The following is a 22,517-nucleotide window of genomic DNA, read 5'->3' on the forward strand; positions in this document are numbered from 1 at the left end:
TAGGACTGATAACTAAAATTAGTAACTGCATTCCCTGTAGAATTAATGTTCACTACCAACTCCAAGAAGAAAAATTCACCCAGCATGCAATGTGGATGGTGCTCCTTGCTTACGGACCAGTATCTAATGTAATAGTCCTTGCCCATAACTGTGATCCATAAGACAAAAATATTTATTAAATAGGTTAACTGATGCAAATAAAAAGCCTTAATCACTTAGCCATAATAAGGAGGGGGGATGTGGGACATTCTAGGAAGTTCTAGTGGAAGACTCTTAGCATAATATTTTGACAACCCCTTTGCCTACATGGAAGTGGTACCAAAATCAGTATTTACTTTTGATCTTTGGAAGGAATGTTTCCATTTTTTTTAAATTGATTCACTCATGCATGATTTTTTTTTATTTTAATTTAGCCATTGCACAAGATGAAAAATAGCTCCTAACAATTTATAATTATCACATCCTTGCATATTTTTTATAAATTCATAGCACCAATATGGCTTGTGTAGTAAATCCTTGAATCAAAGTATCACTTATGGGCAATAAAGAAGTTAAAGGAAATGTTGATCTCATTTAAAATTTGATGGTTTTTAATTAATTGGCTTTTTTTCATTAGTATTCCCTGTGTATTTTACATCTCCTGTAAAATCCGCCTGACCCAAGCCATGGCATTTTCAGTTGCTTCATACGCATGCGAAAGCTGGACAATGAATAAGGAAGGCCAAAGAAGAATCGACACCTTTGAAATGTGGTGTTGGCAAACAATATTGAATATAGCATGGACTGCCAAAAGAATGAACAAATCTGTCTTGGAAGAAGTGCGGCCAGAATGCTCCTTAGAAGCAAGATGACTTTGGACATGTTGTCAAAAGGTATCAGTCTCCCTAGAAGGACATCATGCTTAATAAGTACAGAATCAACTGAAAAGGGGAAGACCTTCAGTGAGGTGGACTGACACAGTGGCTGCAACAATGGGATCAAGCTTAACAATGATTGTGAGCATGCCACAGGACCCGACAGTGTTTTGTTGTTTTATATAGGGTTGCTATGATTCGGAATGGACTCGACGGCACGTAACAACAACATTTTACATCTCCAGTATTCTAAGTATTCAATAATGAGATTTTTTTCCCAATTTTGTATTATTTTATAAAACAAATTCTGGTAAAGAATATTTCTGTTGGCTAGTAGTTACATGCACTAGGTTTTTTTTCGGGGCGGGGGCTTAATAGTTACATATCATGAGTTTGTTTCAATAGCCTTTATTATTATTATTTTTCCTTAACAGTCTTCAGTTCCAAGTCCATCTAACTGACAAGTACAGAGCAGGGACAAAGATTAGTTTTGATGTTTTGGACTAATCAAAAATGTTTTAGTTGGTCCCAACAGTCTGGCAAAATTAGGCGTTTGTCAAAGAAGGTCGTACAGATCATATTTCAGAAATTGTGATGAAACTATTATGACATTACTTAATTTGAAAGACAAAAGAATATAAACTACTGTAATTCTATCTCAAGTTATATTGATTCTTTTAGAACAATTTTTCGGGTGACGTGTTGAGTAATTTTATTAGAAAGGGCTCCTTCATAACTGCTTTTTATTGTCTGAGTTATGTTTTGGGAGAATTGATTTGACACATGGTATGTTTGCATATGTGAACTAATGAGCTAGATTATAATGAACTTCACTGAACAAAATAATATAGTGCATTGTGTGTGACCTAGAATTTTTTCTAAATTTTTCTTAATTATTAGCAAATTATTTGAATGTGTGTAGATTTAAAGCCTAAGCTTTTCTTTCTTTCATTTCATTTTTTTATTTAGCAGCTTGAAGTTTTAGAGTACTATTCTATAATTGTTTGATCTGATTTATACCCAAGCAGGGATAAAGTATGTAAATTTATTTTTGAAAGACTATAATATCCTGTGTAATAGTGTATCTGAACAATTAATTTAATAAGGAATCAAATACCAAAATGTTCTAATTCTCCATATTTTATGTTTATGTCATAAAATAATCATTTTCATCATATTCTTCTATTTATTTTTTAAATCTGTATATACTGTTCTTAACTAGTCTTGCATATTATAAAATTAGCCTGTTTCACAGAAGCTCTCAGAAAAGAAATATCTGGGCAAAGATGAGCAACAATGGCTATAACATTCAATAGTTACCAGAATTACTCTCCACAGATCCTTGTACGTCTGCGGAGTAGGTTTGGGGGTTTCTGTTTGCATCAGCTGTTGTTTATGAGGATAACACATTTATATTATGCTAATAATAGAGGGAACAGATTATCATAAGGAAAACTTGGAATGAACTTTAATGTTCTTTAATAAGGGGAGAGATGAATAATCGTTCCATATTTCATCCATTCCCACTTTCCATTTCCTTCCTCACCACTGGTGTGAAGGTAGTTTCTGAGCATAATGATGCTTTAAAATGATGCCATGTGATCCATATTTAAAAGAAATATAACCTATTTGCACAAGAGATAAATCTAGACTAAAGAATTTAGAGAGTAAGAATGGAATGCAGCCTACAGTTTGGAGGGATCAAGGGTTTGAGCCAGAATTTGAGATTTAAGGAATGACAATGTGAAATAAAATCAAGGTGATAGTTGGATGAAAGGTTGAAGCCAAGAGTTGCATAGGATAAGACATGCTCTCTGAATACAAGGGTGAGAGAAATTTAAGTGTCCATGCTAAGCTAACCCAGCTATGGCTAATAAGCAATTATGGAAGAACAGTGAATATATTCTTGTAATACTCCTTGCACACCAAGTATATTCCCAGCAGTCTAGGAGTACTGAAATCTTTGGTAAAGATTGAGCTATGTGATCTGTCCATGTATTTCAGGGACACTCATACCATAGTTGTCTTAAAAATATGGAACTGAGTTACAAATTCTGACAAGTTCAGATTCAAATTTCATGCATTCTTATGTATCCTGGAGATGTGTTTATGAATTTATTTCAATATTCATTAACACTGATGTTAAATAAGTTATTGTTCAATCATAATTTCTATTCCATATACCCAGGTGAAATGTAAAACATAATTTTATTCTTTAGAAGGTTCTTCATGCTTCTTAAATCCATGCAATTTATGTATTGGGTGCAGAACACATATTTTACACATGTGATTCACTGGAAATAATGTATTTGAAACCTTAAATATAGTGTCTGGTGCATAGATAGAGCACAATAATCATGTTTAATAATGCCCATCATCACCAACATCAGCATAATGATAATTATAATAGCACTTTATCACTATTGACAAATACCTGCTGACTTCTATGAATGAACTCTTTAATCTTGGTCCTTTGATTCCCTGATCCCCTTCCAACCTAAAGCAGAAGTGTTGATAAAGTTGGATCATGATCAAGGGTATTCACTTTATTCCACTCTAGGTGGAGAGGTTTTGATTTCTAGATCTATTACAAATCAAGTGTTATAAGCTCTTTGCTTCATGGATATTTTCTCTCTTCTAACTGGAAACTGGGATAAACAAAGGGCTTGGGCTGCTTGCTCCTTGAAACCTGTGATAGATAATTTGGGCAAACTCTGGACTAATCATAAATGTTTACTATTTATTTTGGCTTTCTTTTTTTAAAAAACTAGTAAGATAGATTTATAGATAAAACATAGAGGAAAAGTGAGCATAAGAATCTACCAGCTCTATTAGATCATACATCTGAGATGTATCTGCTCAACACAAAAGCATTTTTGTATATCTAGGGTCTGACCCTTTTAAGAATTATCTTGAAAGTTTTTATAAGGAAATATATAATTTTGTATTACAAAATAATATGTCCAATAGGCTCATGAGAACAAGATATATGTTCTTTCCCTCCTCTGTACCCGTATCTCCTGGAAACACTTGCACCAGAGTAATTGTATGAGTACATGTTTGAGGGATTGTGAGTTTGTGGCCTTCTCTTACTAACCTTTCCATCAGTCCCATGATTATAGAATCTCATAAATAACATGTCTTTACCTATTTAGGAAACCCTGGTGGCATAGTGGTTAAGTGCTGTGGCTGCTGACCAAAAGGTCTGCAGTTTGAATCCACCAGGCTCTCCTTGGAAACTCTATGGGGCAGTTTTACTCTGTTCTATAGGGTCATTGGAAACTCTGGTGGCATAGTGGTTAAGTGCTACAGCTGCTAACCAAAAGGTCACAGATCGAATCTACCAGGCGCTCCTTGGAACTCTATGAGGGGCAGTTTTTCTCTGCCCTATAAGGTCACTATGAGTTGGAATCAACTCGATGGCAATGGGTTTTTTTTTTGTTTTTTTTTTTTAATAGGGTCACTATGAGTCGGAATCTACTCGGCAGCAGTGAGTTTGTTTTTTTCATTTTACCTATGTAATTGTGTATATGAGGAAGATGTTTTGCAGCTAACCAAAAGGAAGCCATGGACCAAAAAAAAAAAAAAAAAAAAAATCTATTATTAGATACAATGACAGCAACAGAGAAGTGACATGCCAGCAACAAAAGAAATAATCAAAATAAGCTTTTTTTTTTTTTTTTCCATGAGTTATTTCTGAGGTTTGTGGCAGCAGAACACCAACAGCTGTCTAGGTGAATCCAGAAAGCTTCCTACATATTCTACTTTCTAGATGAATGTTAAAATGTCAAACATTACTATGCTTACTGAAAAACAGTTGCCATCACATCAATTCTGACTCAGGGCGACCCCATGTATGTCAGAGGAGAATGTACTCTGTAGGGTTTTCAGTGGCTGATTTTTTGGGAACAGATCATCGGGCCTTCCTTCCAGGCCCCATTTGGGTGGATTCAAATCTCCAACCTTCCAGGCAGTAGCTGAGCAGGTGAACTGTTTGCACCACCCAGGGACCCTCTAGTATCAGCCATAATTGTCTGAGAATTATGCAATTTAGGGACTTTATAGAAAAAAAAAAAAATTGGGAAAATTTTCCCACACTATACTTGATGGATACCACTCACTGCATATTCAAATGAACACTTTACTGAAAACTGTTGTTTAATTTGAGGCCAGGATGAGGTTCGGTCCCCCAATTTTTTTGTTTTATTTTATTTTAAGAGGCGCAAATCACAGATTCTCATTGCTTTCTAGGCCTCGGGAACAGAGATTCCCAAGGGGGTATGGAGACTAGGTAGGTCACCAATCATCTCCTCATGCTTACTTACATGTACTCACTTCTTATGCCTGGAATTTAAAGCCAGAACCCTAGTTCTGCAAACAAAGTTTCATTTAGTAGAGTCATTTTTTTTTTTCCTGGAAAGCTAGCAAATCAAGATTTGTGTAGAATTTCAGTACCTACGGACTTCTTCCCAACTTTCATTTTCTTCAGAAATTGAGGTTAAATCTCACAGTATAAAGAGTTCAAAGGGTTTTATTTTTCTTGATCTGATGGCTAGAATTCCAGCTTGGAATTTGATTTGTCTTTCAGTGGAATATAAGAAAGCAATGAAAAGGAAGGCCAGACACAAGAAAGGAGGAGATAAAGTGAAACATATGGAAAATATTATTTCAGAAGTGAGATGATGAAAAAGAAGGTGGGAAAAAAAGAAGAAACTATCAGCAACGGCATTGATTAGAAGGATGAATACACACATAATATCTTTTATACATTCAGTCATATTTGATTAATTCCCAGGCAAAAATGGCTGTTTATATTAAACACATTATAAGTGCATTCACGTACTAGTCAGATGATGGACTATTAAGATTTAGAGATAATTGGTGTTTTGCCCCCTGAGGAGAACAGATAAAAGAATACATATTCGTGATGCTTAAACCTTTATGTTAATATTTCTTCTCAGTAAAAAAAAAAAAAAAACAGAGTTTCAGCCAGCTAAAAATGGAAATGTGTAAATTTGTATTACAAAAATAATTATATCCAATAGGCCCAACCCCAACTTTTTATGAACACTGGGTCTATCTATTACTATATTTGTAGTGGAACCTTGGACAAGAAACCAACCTCTAGGATCCAGAATTTTTTTTTTTCTTTATTTAAAATCTATACAGAGTTAATTCAGGAATTATATGGTATAATTTATGTACAATTATTAATATGTGTGTGGGACATGAACACTGGGTCTATCTATTACTATATTTGTAGTGGAACCTTGGACAAGAAACCAACCTCTAGGATCCAGAATTTTTTTTTTTCTTTATTTAAAATCTATATAGAGTTAATTCAGGAATTATATGGTATAATTTATGTACAATTATTAATATGTGTGTGGGACATACTAGGTAGTAACTATATATTCATTTATGATTCATGGCTTCTAGTTCCACGATAAGTACATCCATGCAATCCATGATCTTTTGTAAATATAATTAATTACTGTTGTTAATGATTATGACTATCTTTTGAGATAAGTAATTCTAAACCACCTTTTATTTGGTCATAAAATATATGTTTCCCAGTCCATTCTCTTTAACTCCAACAGAAGATAAAAGATACATGTTTTAGGATCATGAATATGAGGCATTATGGAATGCCATAACATGGCAGTGTGTAGATCAACCTTAGAGCAGTAGTGTTTAGCCCTGTCTTCACATAAGAATTATTTGGAAAGCTTTTTATAATATAACCAGCACTTGGATCCTGCAACCCCCAATTCCTAAGTTCTGTGGTGGGATCAGTATGTTAATACTTTTAAAATCTCCGTTGATAACTTATGTGCAGCTAGATTTGAGCATAATTTCATAAAAAAACATTCCCTGGGAACAGTAATTATGTCATAAGTGGGTGTCTACTTTTATGATCTCTACTTTCTCTTTACAACTTGTGCTTCTATCCATGACAATCCGACTGTGCTCTGCCACTCTTGTGAGTTCCAGACCCGCATCTCCTACTGTCCTCTGGATGGTTTCACTTGTGTATTCTGCAGGAATCTAACCTTCAAAGCACCAAAAACTGAAGTTATTAGCTTTGTCTTAAATCTCCTACTTCTCTTCTACTATGTATTTCAAAGAATGGCACCATGACCCCATAATTTGCCAAGCCGGAAGCACAAGCATCAAACTTAATGGATTGCTTTTCTTCTTTCTCCCCATACAACCCTACACACTAAATGTCCAATAGATTCTTTCTCTTAAACACCTTCTGTAAGTATCCATCTTTTTTTCATACTCAAGGCCATTACCATAGTGTTATCCTATCTTGCCTGGAATATTCCCATAGCTTCCTCTTTGGTGTCCCTGATTTCATTCTTGCCCATCATTAATCCAATTTTTATACTGAGCCAATGGATGCACATCTGAGCTCATCATTCTCTGGACTAAAACATTAATGTGGCCTGTGATATCCTCCATGATTGGCCCCTACTTGCCTCTCAGGTCTCACTTATTTTCAGTCCATTCTGTACTCTTCAGTCACACTAACTTTTATCTATTCCATGCATGTTTTTACTTATCCCTCTGAGAATGCTGTAACCACCTTTTTAATTATACTTTCCTATTTCCTCTCTCTTCTATTTCTGACTCATCCTTTATGCCACCTCTTCCAGGCAGCCTTCCCTGACACTAAAATCTGGGTGAAATTTCTTCTTAGTGGCTCTCATCTTATTATACTTCCCTTATCATCACAATTACAATGCTGCATTTAATTCTCTATGTATATGTTTATATGTTCAAGAAAGCTCTCCAATGGAACATATCTACTTTGTTTCCAATCACATCTCTAACGGTTGTCATAGTGCTTGAGAACAGTCATCTGATACATCTTAGATAAATGAGTGAGCAAAGTTGAATGCACTGGTTATGCACATGAAAGGAAATGAATGCCTTATTATGAAGCAGGTATGGCCGATGCAGCTGCAAACAAGGGTTAGTGGGGAAGAGAAGGAGGTAAAAGAAGATGAAAAAAAAAATAGTTCAATTTTATTAACTCCAATTTTGTCTACCAAAAAGTATGGCAATGTTTACCTACTGAAGAATAGGGTTATGTAGCATTGAGTTGGGACATTGAGAAGTATCCTTGTAGGTATTCTCAGATTTATTTTAGAAGAATGGGCAGGAAATTTACCCAAAGCAAATAAAAGGATTCTAACAGTGAATTAAGAAACAATCAAAACCATGTACTTGTGATGATGTAAAACTGTATTATTTTGGGATATTTACAAGGGTTCTTCAGTGCAAGTATAAGAAGGGAAATGACAAATTATGGAATTTCTATAGAGCTTTTCTAAGAGATTGCTGTAGGAGTCCAAGGCTGATAACAACCATACAGTAAAGTTGACCCTCTGTATCTGTGGTCCGGGATCTGTGAATTCAACCAACAGCAGATAGAAAATATTTGGGGGAAAAAAAAAAGAAAGTTCCAAAAAGGAATACTTGAATTTGCCACACACAGAGCACTACGTTGAATTCATGAGGATACAGTGATGTGTAGGTATCCCCTGCTGTAGCCTTCCGGCATCTCACAGACCCTCAGTTTTTCCAGCTCCCCTTGTTTGAGGATTGTCTGCCTCATTTCTCATTCATCTGGTACTTGTATTGTGTGTACCCTTTATTTCTATGAAGCAATGACTCCTAAAAAGCAATGAAGTGGTTAGTGCAATCCTTCAAAGACTAAGAGGGAATATAAAGTGCTATTTATGTAGCACTTTGGTTAAGAGTTTGGGTGCTAACTAAAAGGTCAGCAGTTTGAATTCACCAGCCACTCCTTGGAAACCCTGTGGGGGCACTCCTACTCTGTCCTATAGGGTTGCTGTGAGTTGGAATCAACTCAACTGCAACAGTTTTTATTTACTTATTTATTTTTACAACTATGTACAAAGCATTTACATTGATTTGGGTATTATAAGTAATCTGGTGATGTTTTAAAGTATATGGAACAATGTGCATAGGTTATATACAAATACCACATCATTTAATACAAGGACTTGAGTATTCCTGGATTTTGGTACCCACAGGGATCTTGGAACTAATCCTCCATTGATACCAAGGGATGACTGTATGTAGAATGGAAAGCATCCACTGGAGTCAAGGCCAAGATTTAAGGACTTCAAAACATTTATTCAGGTTTAGGGCAGGTGTGTGTCTTGCCCAAGTTTATGCTTATAGTAAATAGCAGGATATTATGTCATAATGATTATTACAAACAAGATATTATTAATGAAAAAGAATTTTACAAACAAGATATTATTAATGAAAAAGAGTTTTACATATAGAATCTCTTTATTTCCCTTTTACCTTTGTAAAAAGAAAATAGAATATGCAAGTAACCTCAACTCCAAGGAAATTGTTCATAAGGTAAAGCAACTAACATACATAAATGACACTTCTTACATCTTTCTGAGAGTAAGATTCACTTGGATGTATATTTACTGGTCTCCGAGTAATACCTTTTTTGGGGTAGAAACATTTTTAGTGAAAAGGCCATCTCCATAAAGTGGATTGTGCTTTATTTTAGCAAATTGGAAACGGCCCTATAAGGCAGGAGCAATATTGGTAAAAATGAAAAGTAAAGGGCTGTGGCAAATGTGCAGCCCTGCAGTTGGTGGCAGAAAGGGAATTCATTGTGTAATAGAACCAAAAACCAAACCCGTTGCCGTCAAGTCGATTCCGACTCACAGCGATCCCATAGGACAGAGGAGATCTGCCCCATAGGGTTTTCAAGGAGCGCCTGGAGGATTTGAACCGCTGATCTTTTGTTTAGCAGCTGTAGCTCTTAACCACTATGCTACCGGGGTTTCCTCATTGTGTAATATAGAATATTAAAAAGCTTTCCATAGACTAAGAAGCAGCATTCTGATTACAAAGAGATTGTTTAACTAAATATGTATTAGGCATTAAAAAAAGAACTTTGTAAGCAACACTTTTTTTTGTTGTTGTTTTTTTTTAAGCCTTGCAATGTAACAAAAACAAAGAGAACGGGAACACAAATAAAACTTAACTAGAATAAGTGAAAAACAATGTAAGGTGGAAGCGAAATATTTCAAGGAATTATATTTTGAGTGATGAAAAAGTATATATATATTTATATACATATTTCTTTTTCTCAATAAAGCATTACAAGAGAGCAGATTTTTGTAATTACTACAGCAAAACTGCTTCTTGACTTTGAATTCATTCAAGTACACAACAATAATTATACCCACAATCGAGAAATTGAGGTAAGAAATCCGTATATCTCATTTTATGCTTGTAAAAAGTCCACTTGATTTCTCTTTTTAAAAAATAAGACTCTTGCTTAAAAAAAAAAAAGTCATGGTATTTTAACTTTTAAAATTTGTGCTTGAAGTTTAAAATGCAGTATCACTATGAGAATGCACAATTGTTAAAGCAGACCACTTGGCCGAGTTCTGTAACTGTAGATATATTGTCTTTTTTATCCATGAGTAATGAATGCCTTAGAAGTCAATATTTCCACTAGACTGGAATACTTTTCTAGAAGATAGTGGAAAGCCTTCTGAGGAGTAATTGTACCAAGGGAATCACTTTCTTAATCATCCTAAATGGGAATGATATTAATATATATTCATAAATCAACACACTTCCTTTTTTTTTTTATTATTATCTCTACAGCTAAAAAAACAAATTAAAAAACAACAAATACAAGAAAGGAAAAAAGAAAACTATTCTTGCTTACGTGGAAATAATTTGTCCATTTTTTTAATGTGCAAGGAAATAAGGCTATAGACTAGATATGAAATCACAGTTAAAACCTTTAGTTTTTTGATGAAATTTTAGCAGTAAAGTGATAAAAAAAAAAAGCTAATGGGCCATAGACATTGAGCAACTCTATCACCTGCTGGAAACACTGGTGGTGTAGTGGTTAAATGCTACAGCTGCTAACCAAAAGGTCAGTAGTTCAAATCTACCAGGTGCTCCTTGGAAACTCTATGGGACAGTCCTACTCTGTCCTACAGGATCATTATGAGTCGGAATCAACTTGACAGCAACAGGTTTGGTTTTCATCACCTGCTAATGGGATGAACTTAGCAAGTTATTATTGTTTCTGAACCTCAGTTTTGTCATCTTTAAAACTTGGATAATAATGTCTGCCTTGCTGGCTTGATTGAAGGAATAAATGAAGCAGTATTAATAATGTCTGACATTTTCAGCAATAAAGGAGGCATGTAACGTATGTGAAATACTTTACTAACTCATACTTAGAGTAAAAATTTGATTGATAATCTTCAAAATTGTACATTATAGAAGGAAGATATTTTTCTTGTAAAGTCCAATTTACCTCTTTTAATAGCATTTAAAACATCATTCAATATACAAGAATTTATTTGTGCACCATTGATTTCAACTACGTCTTCTCTGTCAAATGAGGTACACCCATCATACACAGACGGAGAAGAAAATAGAAGCCAAAGTTCCCTTCTTTGAAAAGATCTCAGTGTAACTGGGAGGGCCTGAAAGGGGAGAACAATTATAAACTAGCATATCAAGGAGTATAAAATGGTTAGAATGATAAATAAAGTATAGTTCATAAGTGTGATGAAATCACCAGTTTTGGATTGAGGAAAAGGAATTTTAAGCTCTCAGTTCCGGATCTGAGAATTTCAGGAAGATATTGAGGTTTGAGATGGGGAAAATTGGACTCTCAAAGTGCTAAGTGCTCTTACAATTGAAAATCAATCAGCAGGGATAATAGGGTGATAAGTTGATAATAATAAGTAGCAACAGAAGGAGAACTAATATTTATTGAATTCACTCAATAAGCCCTAGGCTGCTCTGAACATGATGCATCCCTTCTTTCTTTTAAGCCTCACAATATCCTTGTTATGTAGGAGCTAATAATCTCTCCATTGTAGAGATGAGAAAGTTAAGAACTAGAGAACCTGAGTAATTTGGAATAACAAATTCAGTAAAGTGAAAATGCCTGGATTTGAAGCCAAATTCTTCTGAGGAATGACCATTATAGACTAAATACAATAATGTGGGAATAATGACATTTTTGAACCTCTAAATTGTCAATATCATATAAAAATATTCAATCCTTCCTTAGTGACCACAATATGTATCTAACCTCATCTTATCTAACTCATTTTTACATGTTTCAGAAATTGATTTATAGACAAAACTGAAACATAAAACTTCTTTACACAGATAGACACATAGATGGTTAAACATTTGTACACACTCATGTGTGCAAGTATGCACACATATACACACACATGCAAACAGCATTCTACCTTAGATGTCCTACTTTATAGGGCAGTTGCTCATTAGAAACCTCAATATCATTTATACTTGCTTATGAACATGTGTTTTTTATTCTTAGGTTTGAGGGACTAGGCATCTCTGCACTAGTTTCTGAGCAGAGATTAAACAAATGAAAACAGAATTGCAAGGTGAACCATCAAATCAAAAAGAAATTAGACGGTGTCTAGGTTTTTTGATCTTCCTCCCTCATGCCCTGGGCTGGCGTATGTTTTTGAATTGCATGCTATGAACTGGGCTTTTACAGATTTTGCTTTCCATAGATGTTCAGTCTATTTTATTCACCACAGTATGGAGAGGAAAGAAGCTTTGACTCAAGATAGAGATTTCCAAATACTGTGAGAGTGGCAAGTTGCGTGGCAACAGCAAGTAACCGGAATCACTAAGGGGAAAATCCGGCCAAAGAAAAGAGGGACAGGGCTGTCTTTTGTTTCTGCCTGCCCTCATTACTGGCTGTTATTGTGAGCAGGAAACTTTACAGGTAGAGGTGATGACAAATATACCTTGGGGTCACAGTCCTATTGTCCCCATAAATCCTTTTCACTATTTAATTAGACCAGAGATGTGTATAACCCACATGACTGAACTCATCCGGTTTTGCCAGGTGAAGAGAGATATCTTTGCATTTTAATTTTTTCTCATTGAAGTCTATTGGACCTATTTGCAAAGAAAATTTCATAATCTTGCACTACTTAAAAACACTTTGTTTAAGGATGGCTCATCTTTTTTCATTAATCTGATTTCCATTTCCAGTAGAACTGGTCAGAGTAATTTCATTTGGAATCAATTCCTGGGTCTGATTATGATTCTGCAGGTGATATGTGGTAACATAATAATAGTTCTTAGATAGTTAAGTCACTAGAGCTAATTTATAGTGGAAATGCATATGGAATAATATATTGCTGCTCCACTGAATTTCAAAGGAATTCATTATGATTAATAATATTATAATAGCAATTGGAGGAAGTAATAATGATTTGCCACAAGTTATAAGGACTCATTGAATAGTTTTAATCTTACTACATTTGAACATTGAACTGCAAGTAAATTCAGCAATGCTCGATAATGAGATTTGGGACTCATGATAGTACCATTAATCATAACTAGTTTTTTTTTTTTTTGTATTATATGGTAATGAATACATAATACTTGGTGGATTTGATTTAAACTATTTTTCCGATTGGACATTAAGCTACCTGAGATTTGGAGCCCATGATGATTTTGATTTTACATGAGCCAAGTTTGTTTTAAGTGATTGATGAGTTTCATCCTCCTTGTGAATATTTCATATTTATACCCAAACATAACCATTTCATACAATTAAGAGAAATAGAGTTCCATGGGGAAACTAAACAGTACTTTAGCTAATAAAAATACATTAAAACCCAATCCCCTGTTGCTTCAGCATCCTCAGTGTCTTAGTAATCCAGTGCTGCTATAACAGAAATACCACAAGTGGATGGTTTTAACAAAGATAAATTTATTCTCTCACAGTCTAGGAGGCTAGAAGTCTGATTTCAGGGCACCAGCTACAGCTCTGTCAGCTCTGAAGGAACACTCTTGTCATCAGTCTTCCCCTGGTCTAGGAGCTGCTTAGTGCAGGACCCCCGGGTCTAAAGGACACACTCTTCTCCTGTTCTCCCGACACTACTTTCTTGGTAGTATGAGGTCCCCCTGTCTCTCTGGTCGCGTCTCTCTTTTATATCTCAAAAGAGATTGACTTAAGATACAACCGGTTTGTAGACTATGTCCTGCCTTCTTAACATAACCTCAGCTAATCCTTCATTAACATCATAGATGCAGGATTTACAACACATAGGAAAATCATATCAGATTACAAAATGGTGGACAATCACACAATATTGGGAATCATGGACTAGATAAGTGGGCACACATTTTGGGGGGGACACAGTTCAATCCATGACACTCAGATATTGGAAAAAAAAAAGACACCAGTAAATATGGTGCATTAAAAAAAAAAAAAAATTAGAGTTCAAGTGAATTAATAATTAAACTCTTGGCTCTGTGCTAATCATTGTAGGTACAAGTACAAAGAAGCCAAGCTATTCAATCTCAAGAAATTTCCAATAACATAGATGCATGGACATATAAAACTAAGCATAATACAATATAAAACCTGCTCTACTAAGAATTGGAACAAAGTTCCTCAAGGAGATAACGTTTCCTTCTGCTTCAATAATTCACAGAAAGCTTCATAGAAGAGATAACATTTTGAGCCAGACTTGATGAATGAGAGGAATTTCAGCCATTGAGGTTGGCCTGACAAACGTGGCAAAGATACTAGCAGAAAATGGTGATGCTCAGTGACCACAGGTATAGTGGAAAGATTTCAGATTCTTCCTAGATATGAAGCCTCTCTTTGTCGCAGTTGACTTATCCATAAAATGGGTTATTTCCCTGATATAGTGATCATTGCTCGTTTCTAACTGAATATTCTCTTCATCAGATGCATTTACATAGTTGAAATTATATTGTGAGGTATAATATATTGTGAACATGTTATTGATTTTGAAAATAATTATGATAATAATGTTAAAAATACAGAAAATATAAGAAACGAATGACTATTTCAACAGAAAGGAGATAAAGCAGGATTATTACCATTGACTAGTCAAGATCAGAGACTAAGTCCCATTATAGCCAAAATTGGGAGCCAGGAGAAAAACAAAAGATAAAATAGAAAAAAAAAAGAAGTAAAATTGGTGAAGAGTAAGAAATGAGCAGTCAGAGGTATGCACTTGGACAAGAATGAATGAGGCTAGAAGCCATGGTGCAAGCAATGAGCAATAGATCTCCAAATGATGAAGAGTAACAATAATGGCAATCCTTGGGGAAAAAGAGGTAAGCAAGCCCTCCCAATGAGTTTTCTGAGCATATCCATGGGAGCTTAGTAATCCTTAAGTAATTTTGTCAAGAAAGAGTAAGAGTAACATCTAGTTCTGAAGAATAATCTAGGAGTGTGTAGTGAAAGATCCCCCCAAAGGCCTCTATGATATCACTGCATTTTAGCTCAGGTACCCATGAATGCATATCCACCAGAGCACTCAGGTATTGGGGTGGAGTCAGTCACAAATATTAACATAATATCTTGCATGTGAATGTGAGAGTAAGCAGCTCAACTTAACTAAGCACATGGAAGAAAGTCATCCCTGCCTATAGCTTCCAAACTACCTCTAACACAAAATAAAGGGTTATTGAAGGAAATTATATTAACCTTCAAAGAAACTAGACAAGTTGTGGGATGACATCAAGGACATCATATATGGTGCAACTTGAATATGATTGATACACATGAAATCAGTTCAATTCGCAGAGGTTTTATGTTGCCACATTTAAACCAAAGTAATGGTTTTGGCTTAACACATGAACTGGAAATGCAAATTAATAAAGAACATCAGTATTGGAAAGTTGTTTTGCAAAACATTGTTGTTGTCATTATAACAATCACTGAATGCAGACTATCTTTTCAAGGAAGTAATTAAGTGTTTGGGTCCCTGCAAAATGGAAATTTTCGAGGTCTATTTGAGGTTGTTACTCACTTTGATCCATTTTTATCAGATCTTATCTCAAAATATGCCAACACAGGAAAGAGCCCTCCATCATCTGTCTAAAACAATATGTGAAGAATTAATAAACTTAATGTGATAAATTTTGATCAACTATTTTTACTGAAATAAGAATTGCTCAATAATTCATTTTGTTTTGTAGATTCCACTCCTGATCTTTGTCATATAGATCAGCTAAATATATAAAATATGTATCTTCAACAGATGGAAAACCTGTCAAGCAATTTATCACATTTACTAGCTTAAAAATCCACAGTGGTGAAGAAATTACAAATCAAGTACTTTACTACTTATCTTTTTATGGTTCTTGGGAAAAAGGTGACCACAAACATTTTTGGGCTTTCAGGTTTCTTGGGAGGCCACTTTTCCCACTAAAAGTATTTGCTGCCCTCCAGTGGGGGCTTGTGTAACAGTGAAAAATATAAGAAATTTTCTTTTGTGAAAATTCACTAAGGTAGAAGGCTTGTGTGTAAGGCAGTATCCAGGAACTGTGATTGGGTCAAACTTTCGTCTCTTTTAGTGTTCTTATGGCTAGATGAGCCTTGTAAGCATATTTATGGTTTCCTGTATGTTAGATGGAAACCCTGATGGCATAGTGGTTAAATGCTATGGCTGCTAACCAAAAGATTGGCAATTCTGATCCACCAGGCATTCCTTGGAAACTCTATGGGGTAGTTCTACCCTGTCCTGTAGGGTCGCTATGAGTTGGAATCAGCTTGATGGCAATTTTTTTTTGTGTGTGTGATAGTTAGAGTGCCTTGATGGGTTTATTGTGTGCATGTTTGTGTGTGTGTGTGTGTGATATTTGGAAAATCAGAGATGCTCAATGTAAACAAATGGAAGACACCTTTACGTATTAACACATGTTTGAAAAGCTTTATGTTTTTTGGGACATATATTTCCCACAAATTATGTACCAAAATCCATATTTCATAACATAAATTCAGAAAGACTCCTTGATTTCACATGCTTCCATTACTGAAAACTCACAAAATCAGAAAAAAATTTAAAGAAGAAAGTAACAGGGTCTTGAAAGGTTTACGTGAAGTTTGCAAAATTGATTTTACTAAGTGCAGAGGCCAGTCCTATGAAAATACTACCAATATATCAAGGCATTATAAATGCACGCCACAGAAAATTTTAGAACATAATGAATATGCCATTTTTTCATACCATGTTCTCTGCACTCATTAATCTTGTAGGATGTAGCCCAGTAGATTGTTGCCTAGAAGTAGTTGATATTTTTTTCTACTGTTCAGTTACTCTACATATTTTTTACTTCATCTAATCAACAAGGGGGAATTCTAAAAACATAGTTAGGCAATAAACAAGTATGAAAATGTAATTGTAATACATGTTGGGAAATGCATAGAGTAGCAATGAGTGCAATCCTGAAATATTACACTCAGATTCTAGATGCCTTAGAAAATATTGCTGAAGACCAGAAACAAAAAGGAGATGCCAAAAGAGAAGCTGAAAAAAAACACTGCCAACAAAATGTAAACACTAGAGTGTATTTATGTTGATTATATGGAATAATACATTGCAGTATTTTTATGAGATGAGTCAAGCTCTCCAAGTTTCAGAGTTAAATTTAAAGACATGCACAGATCTCCACCAGTCATTAACAGGGTATTTACATAACTTTTGAGAAGATTGTGAAAATTTTGAAAACACAACAAAATACTGCCAAATACTGATTATCAAGCAGTTCACTGTTGCAAAAACATCAGAGGCAAACAAGAAACGACAGAAGTGCTCCAGAAGTATCAAGGAGTACCAGAGATCAATTTCACGTAATCATACAATACACCACCATTGACACACTTGAGTTTTGCATGAAAAGGACTAAAGCGTATGAAGCTCTTTCAAATAAATTTCCCTTCATAAACAATGTGGATATACCTGATGAAGAATGTAAGGAAGCATCCAAGACATTAGTGCAGCCTTATTCTATGACTAAAATACAAACCTCTACAGAGAAGGGCAATAACTCCATCCTACATGAGTGCTAAGTTTACAGATTCAGGAAAGGCAAATTTTACTCATGCAGGCATGTATGATTTTGTAATAGAAGATAAAATACAATGCATATTTCCTAATGTTAAAATTGCTTTTCTCATTTTCTTAAACTTAACGGTCACAAACTGCACAACAGAACGCTCATTTTTATCCCTAAAGAGACTCCAAAAACCTCAGTGCACCACAGAGATTCAAGAAAGACTCGATTCATTACCCTTATTATATATGGAAGTAGACATTGTCCAGCAGCTTAATTGCGATTAAATTATTGAAGAATTTGTAAGAGCAAAGAATATAAAGAAATGTTTTCAATTATAACGTTAGTGATGAAAGATACATCTAAAAATACATAGTAATTTGTAATATTTCTTATCTAATCTGATCATTAAATTTTCTTTTATGACACCGTTTTAGTTGTTCATTTGAAATTATAGCATTTATTATGAAACCAACATCTAAATTGAAGTATGAGCCATTTAAAGCAAAATTTATGAAAGCCGGTTTTTCATTGTGGGAGACCAACAGAATTTTACAATGATAGTTGAAACTACTAACTTATTTTCTTTGTTGTAGAATGTGTGGAATATTCTTTTTGTAGAAAATGTGGTATATAGTAAAAATCTCAGTACCCTGCACCCTCTGGAAATTTTATAATTCGGTTCATCTCATTCCACTAAAATGGCATATACCAGTTTTCCATTCAATTGCTAACATAATAAAAAAAAAAACATTTAAAAAGAAGTTACATTATGCACGTCTAAGACACACATATGTATATTAAAAGAAAAAAAACCCATTGCCATCGAGTCCATTCCGGCTCATAGTGACCCTATAGGACAGAGAAGAAATGCCCCATAGGGGTTCCAGTGAGTACCAGGTGGATACAAACTGCCAGCCTTTTGGCTAGCACCAGGACTGTTAACCAGTAAGCCACCAGGGTTTCATGTATATATAAAAAACTCACACAACCCGTTCAAATGCCTCAGCAGACAGAGGAGGGGGCACCGCAATTTCCAGTGCTTAGGGCCCTCACATGCCTTAATCCAGCCCTGGCTGCAGTCCTTCCTGTAATAAACCTTTGGTGATGGTCAATATGATAGTTCCATGATGCTGAAAGCTATAGAACATTAATCTACTATTTCCAGAGTATATGTTTATGTCTGCATGGAAATGACAAATATTTCCTTACTGGTTGAGTAATATTTTTGTGTCTTTATTGATATATTTAAGATATAGTTTAGCTCTTGTATTTCTAGATAATTGTAAAGCTTATCACAAGGACAAGAAATAAAATTTTCTTGAAAATATAAAATTTGGATTATTGAGTAAGAATGTCCTCTGTTTTGTTAATGGTTTATTGATTGGGAGTTAATGAAATGCTCTCTGGAAGTTTATTAGTCTATTTGAATGGAAACTATTCAGATTCAAGCTATTACTGAGCTTAGTGTACTTAGTGGCATAGTCTCTTGCTTTCCTGGAAAGAGCTTTGTTATCACCATTAATACAGAGCGTAATTGAGTTATTCAGGGGCTGTTTTGCCCAATATCTAAATGTGCATCATTAACAAAGCTCAAATGAACTTGGGTTTCCCAGATGTCAGGAAGATCTCATTGTTTTCCTGACAATGTGTCTCCAAATAGATCAGACAGATGCATTCATGTGCAGCTTGTTCCACTTCGTTTTAACAATTCAGAGGAGGAATACATCACTGTGATTTAAGAATAGATCTACATATTAGCATTTTTCTGTATTAAGGAAGAAATAAAATACCATAAGTGTGCTACATTTAATTTAAGGGTAATTTTAGACCCAGAGGATTTATACAAAAGTTGGTTGATGTATCAGTCATTCTTTGAATAATAGTTGGAAAAAAAATTACTAAGTGTAAAGGCACATAAATAAATGATTTTTACTTGTTATAAATTTTAAAGGTAATCTTACATACATCAAGTAATAATAAAACCAGAGTGATTAACAGACTTAAAACATCTGTCTTGAGACACTGCTGACCAATACGTAGAGGATTGGAATGGTAAATGTGTAAGATGTATAACAGCGGGCTTGAGTCTCATCTTCTGGAAGTCTTAAAGATGGCCTCTCTTCCGATGACTTTTTTAGACCTCCCCCTCTAGCTACAAACACCATGTCTTCTGTTTTAAAGGACAGTTACTGGTAACTTATAGTTTTAACTCTACTTTTCCGCAATGACATACTATTCCCGTAAGGAGCTCTGGTTGCACAACAGTTAAATTCTCAGCTGCTAACTGAAAGGATGATGGTTTAAACTCACCCAGCTGCTCTGCAGGAAAAAGACATGGTGATTTGCTTCCATAAAGATTACAGCCAAGAAAACCCTATGGGGCATTTCTACTCTGTCACACAGGGTCACTGTGAGTTGGAATTGACTCCAGGGCATCCAACACCAACAACAATGTTAATTATAAGAAAACAGGTACCATATTCTTCTTTTTATTCCAAATAATATTTTCTGGATCCTTGTTGTCACAGTAGAGGAGCCATATCTTAAATAATTTTATGGTAAGAAATACTGTTTTATTTTTTTAAAACAATAAGAAAAATCATTAACCCTTATGGAGATGCTTCTCGAATTTTAAAACCAACTTAAACAATCTTAAGAAGAATTTCTTTCTTCAACTTCAAAACTTACCCTTTAATTTCAGCAAAGTTGAATTATCATATTTGACTGTCATTTTGTGATAAAGCCTTATTGATCTATTAGTATCTCAGAGTTCATTATTAGAAAGTGAACTCATTATGAAAGTGGTTATAAATTAAAACCAAGTCCGTTCAACAGGATGCAAATGCTTGAGAATGAGAAATAATAATGTAAGCTTATCACAATGGGACATGTTTGATACTGGAATGACCACTTCTGAAAACAGAAGCTTAGTCTATGGCTCCTGCAGAGAGATCACTTTTCCCTCAAGAGACACCTTTTTATTCTGGTCAGAATCAAGTCTTCCATTATCATTGTTTCTGATTTCATCTATTATTGCTGTAGGCCTTTGATATCTTTGAGACAAGATCAGTTTTAATCATTGATATGACTCACAAGGTAGCCCAGAGAGGTCTTCTTAACTACAAAATTCCATGGGTTGAAACATTTCTCTACCTGTTCCCTTAAAATGATATAAAAACAGTTATAGAGAATCTAGCCACCTGTACCAGTGCTGAGGCAGAGGCCCTGTGTCATCACCGCAGTGCCAAATTTCTCATCCTAATCTGTTCACTGGAATCCAGAATCCAAACCAGGAAACTTTTGACAGAATCTCCTCAGTTGCTGAATTTTTATGAGCTGACTCTCTGACTCTCTGGCATTGTGTGCTGTTGGATGGATTTTCCAACTCGTAGGTGGGGACGTGAGCCCCATAACCATCTGAAAAGGCAAAACTTCGAATTGACGTATCCCTACCTAGAGTAGGGAGACCTGAGTGAGATAATTAAATGTTCCAACTATAACTTTTTAAGACAACTAGTTCAGTCCACTTTATAATTGTTTAAACATTATGTACTCTGAGACATCAAACTTTGTGTGCTTTTCCAAGAAGATTTTTTTTCCATTTATCATAAGACCTGAAAGTTTCCTACTGCCCCCAATGTCCAGCCTCCAGGACCATTGAATCTCACCCATGTTCCTGGTTTTATTTGAAGCAATGAATTGTATCTTGGCTAACTTTGAAGTTTCACGGAATATAAGATCTATCCTCTAAATTGATAGTTGACAATAAGATTACTCTAAACCAAAATTTGGCAGAACTTCTCTGTGAAGGGCCAGAGAAAAAATATATTAGACTTTGTGGGCCAGATAGCCTCTGTCAAAATTATTCAACAAGTCATTGTAGCATGGAAGCAGCATAGAAAATAACTAAGTGAAAGGGCAGGGGTGTGGTCCAATAAAAATACATATTACATTTACAAATACAGGCTATGGGCTAGATTTGGCCTGCAGGACACTGTTAACAGGCTGAGACTAAACAGAGACCTCTAAGCCCTGGTGCTATTTCTTGATCAGCTTATAGGATATGAGTCTTACCACTTAACCAGCTATTACAGCTCCATTTGACTCTACATGTGTTTCCTCCCTATATTCCGGAGCCCAACAGCTGAACCTATGAGATTCTCAGACCCTCTTCCCTACCAAGTCTCTATACATGTTAATTTTACAGCTTAATATAAGCTTCTGGTTCAATCACTCCTTCGTAGAGAAGCAGGAAAAAAAAAAAAAAAAAAAACACACACACACAAGAATGTTAAAATTCACAATTTCAAATGGTTCGTCTAAGGCAACATGATAGCAATGTAGACTTGTGCCATATCTTTATTGATGTTTTCTATTGTCCAGAGTTATATCATAAAAATACATCCACTTCAGGACCTTAACAGCTACAAGTGGTATTTTCAATGTAAGTGTTTGCTTTAGCATGCACACACACCCACACAGGCATACAGGTATCAACTATTTTTTTCAGAATCACAGTCATTCAATGATCATTTCCTGAGAGCCAAGATGGAGTGAAAGTTGAGAGAAAAAAATGCTACAATTACGTAATGTAAGTTTTAAGCCTGACTGCCATTTCCTGGCTGGGTCATCTTATGCAAGTTGTTTTCATTTTTTTTTAAACCTCTCTGAACCTTCTTATTTAGTCTCTTAAGTAACTGAACACACATAATATCATTTTTACGAGGTTTACAATAAAAA

Source organism: Loxodonta africana, chromosome 15 (assembly GCF_030014295.1).
Source record: "Loxodonta africana isolate mLoxAfr1 chromosome 15, mLoxAfr1.hap2, whole genome shotgun sequence".
Classification (NCBI taxonomy): domain Eukaryota; kingdom Metazoa; phylum Chordata; class Mammalia; order Proboscidea; family Elephantidae; genus Loxodonta; species Loxodonta africana.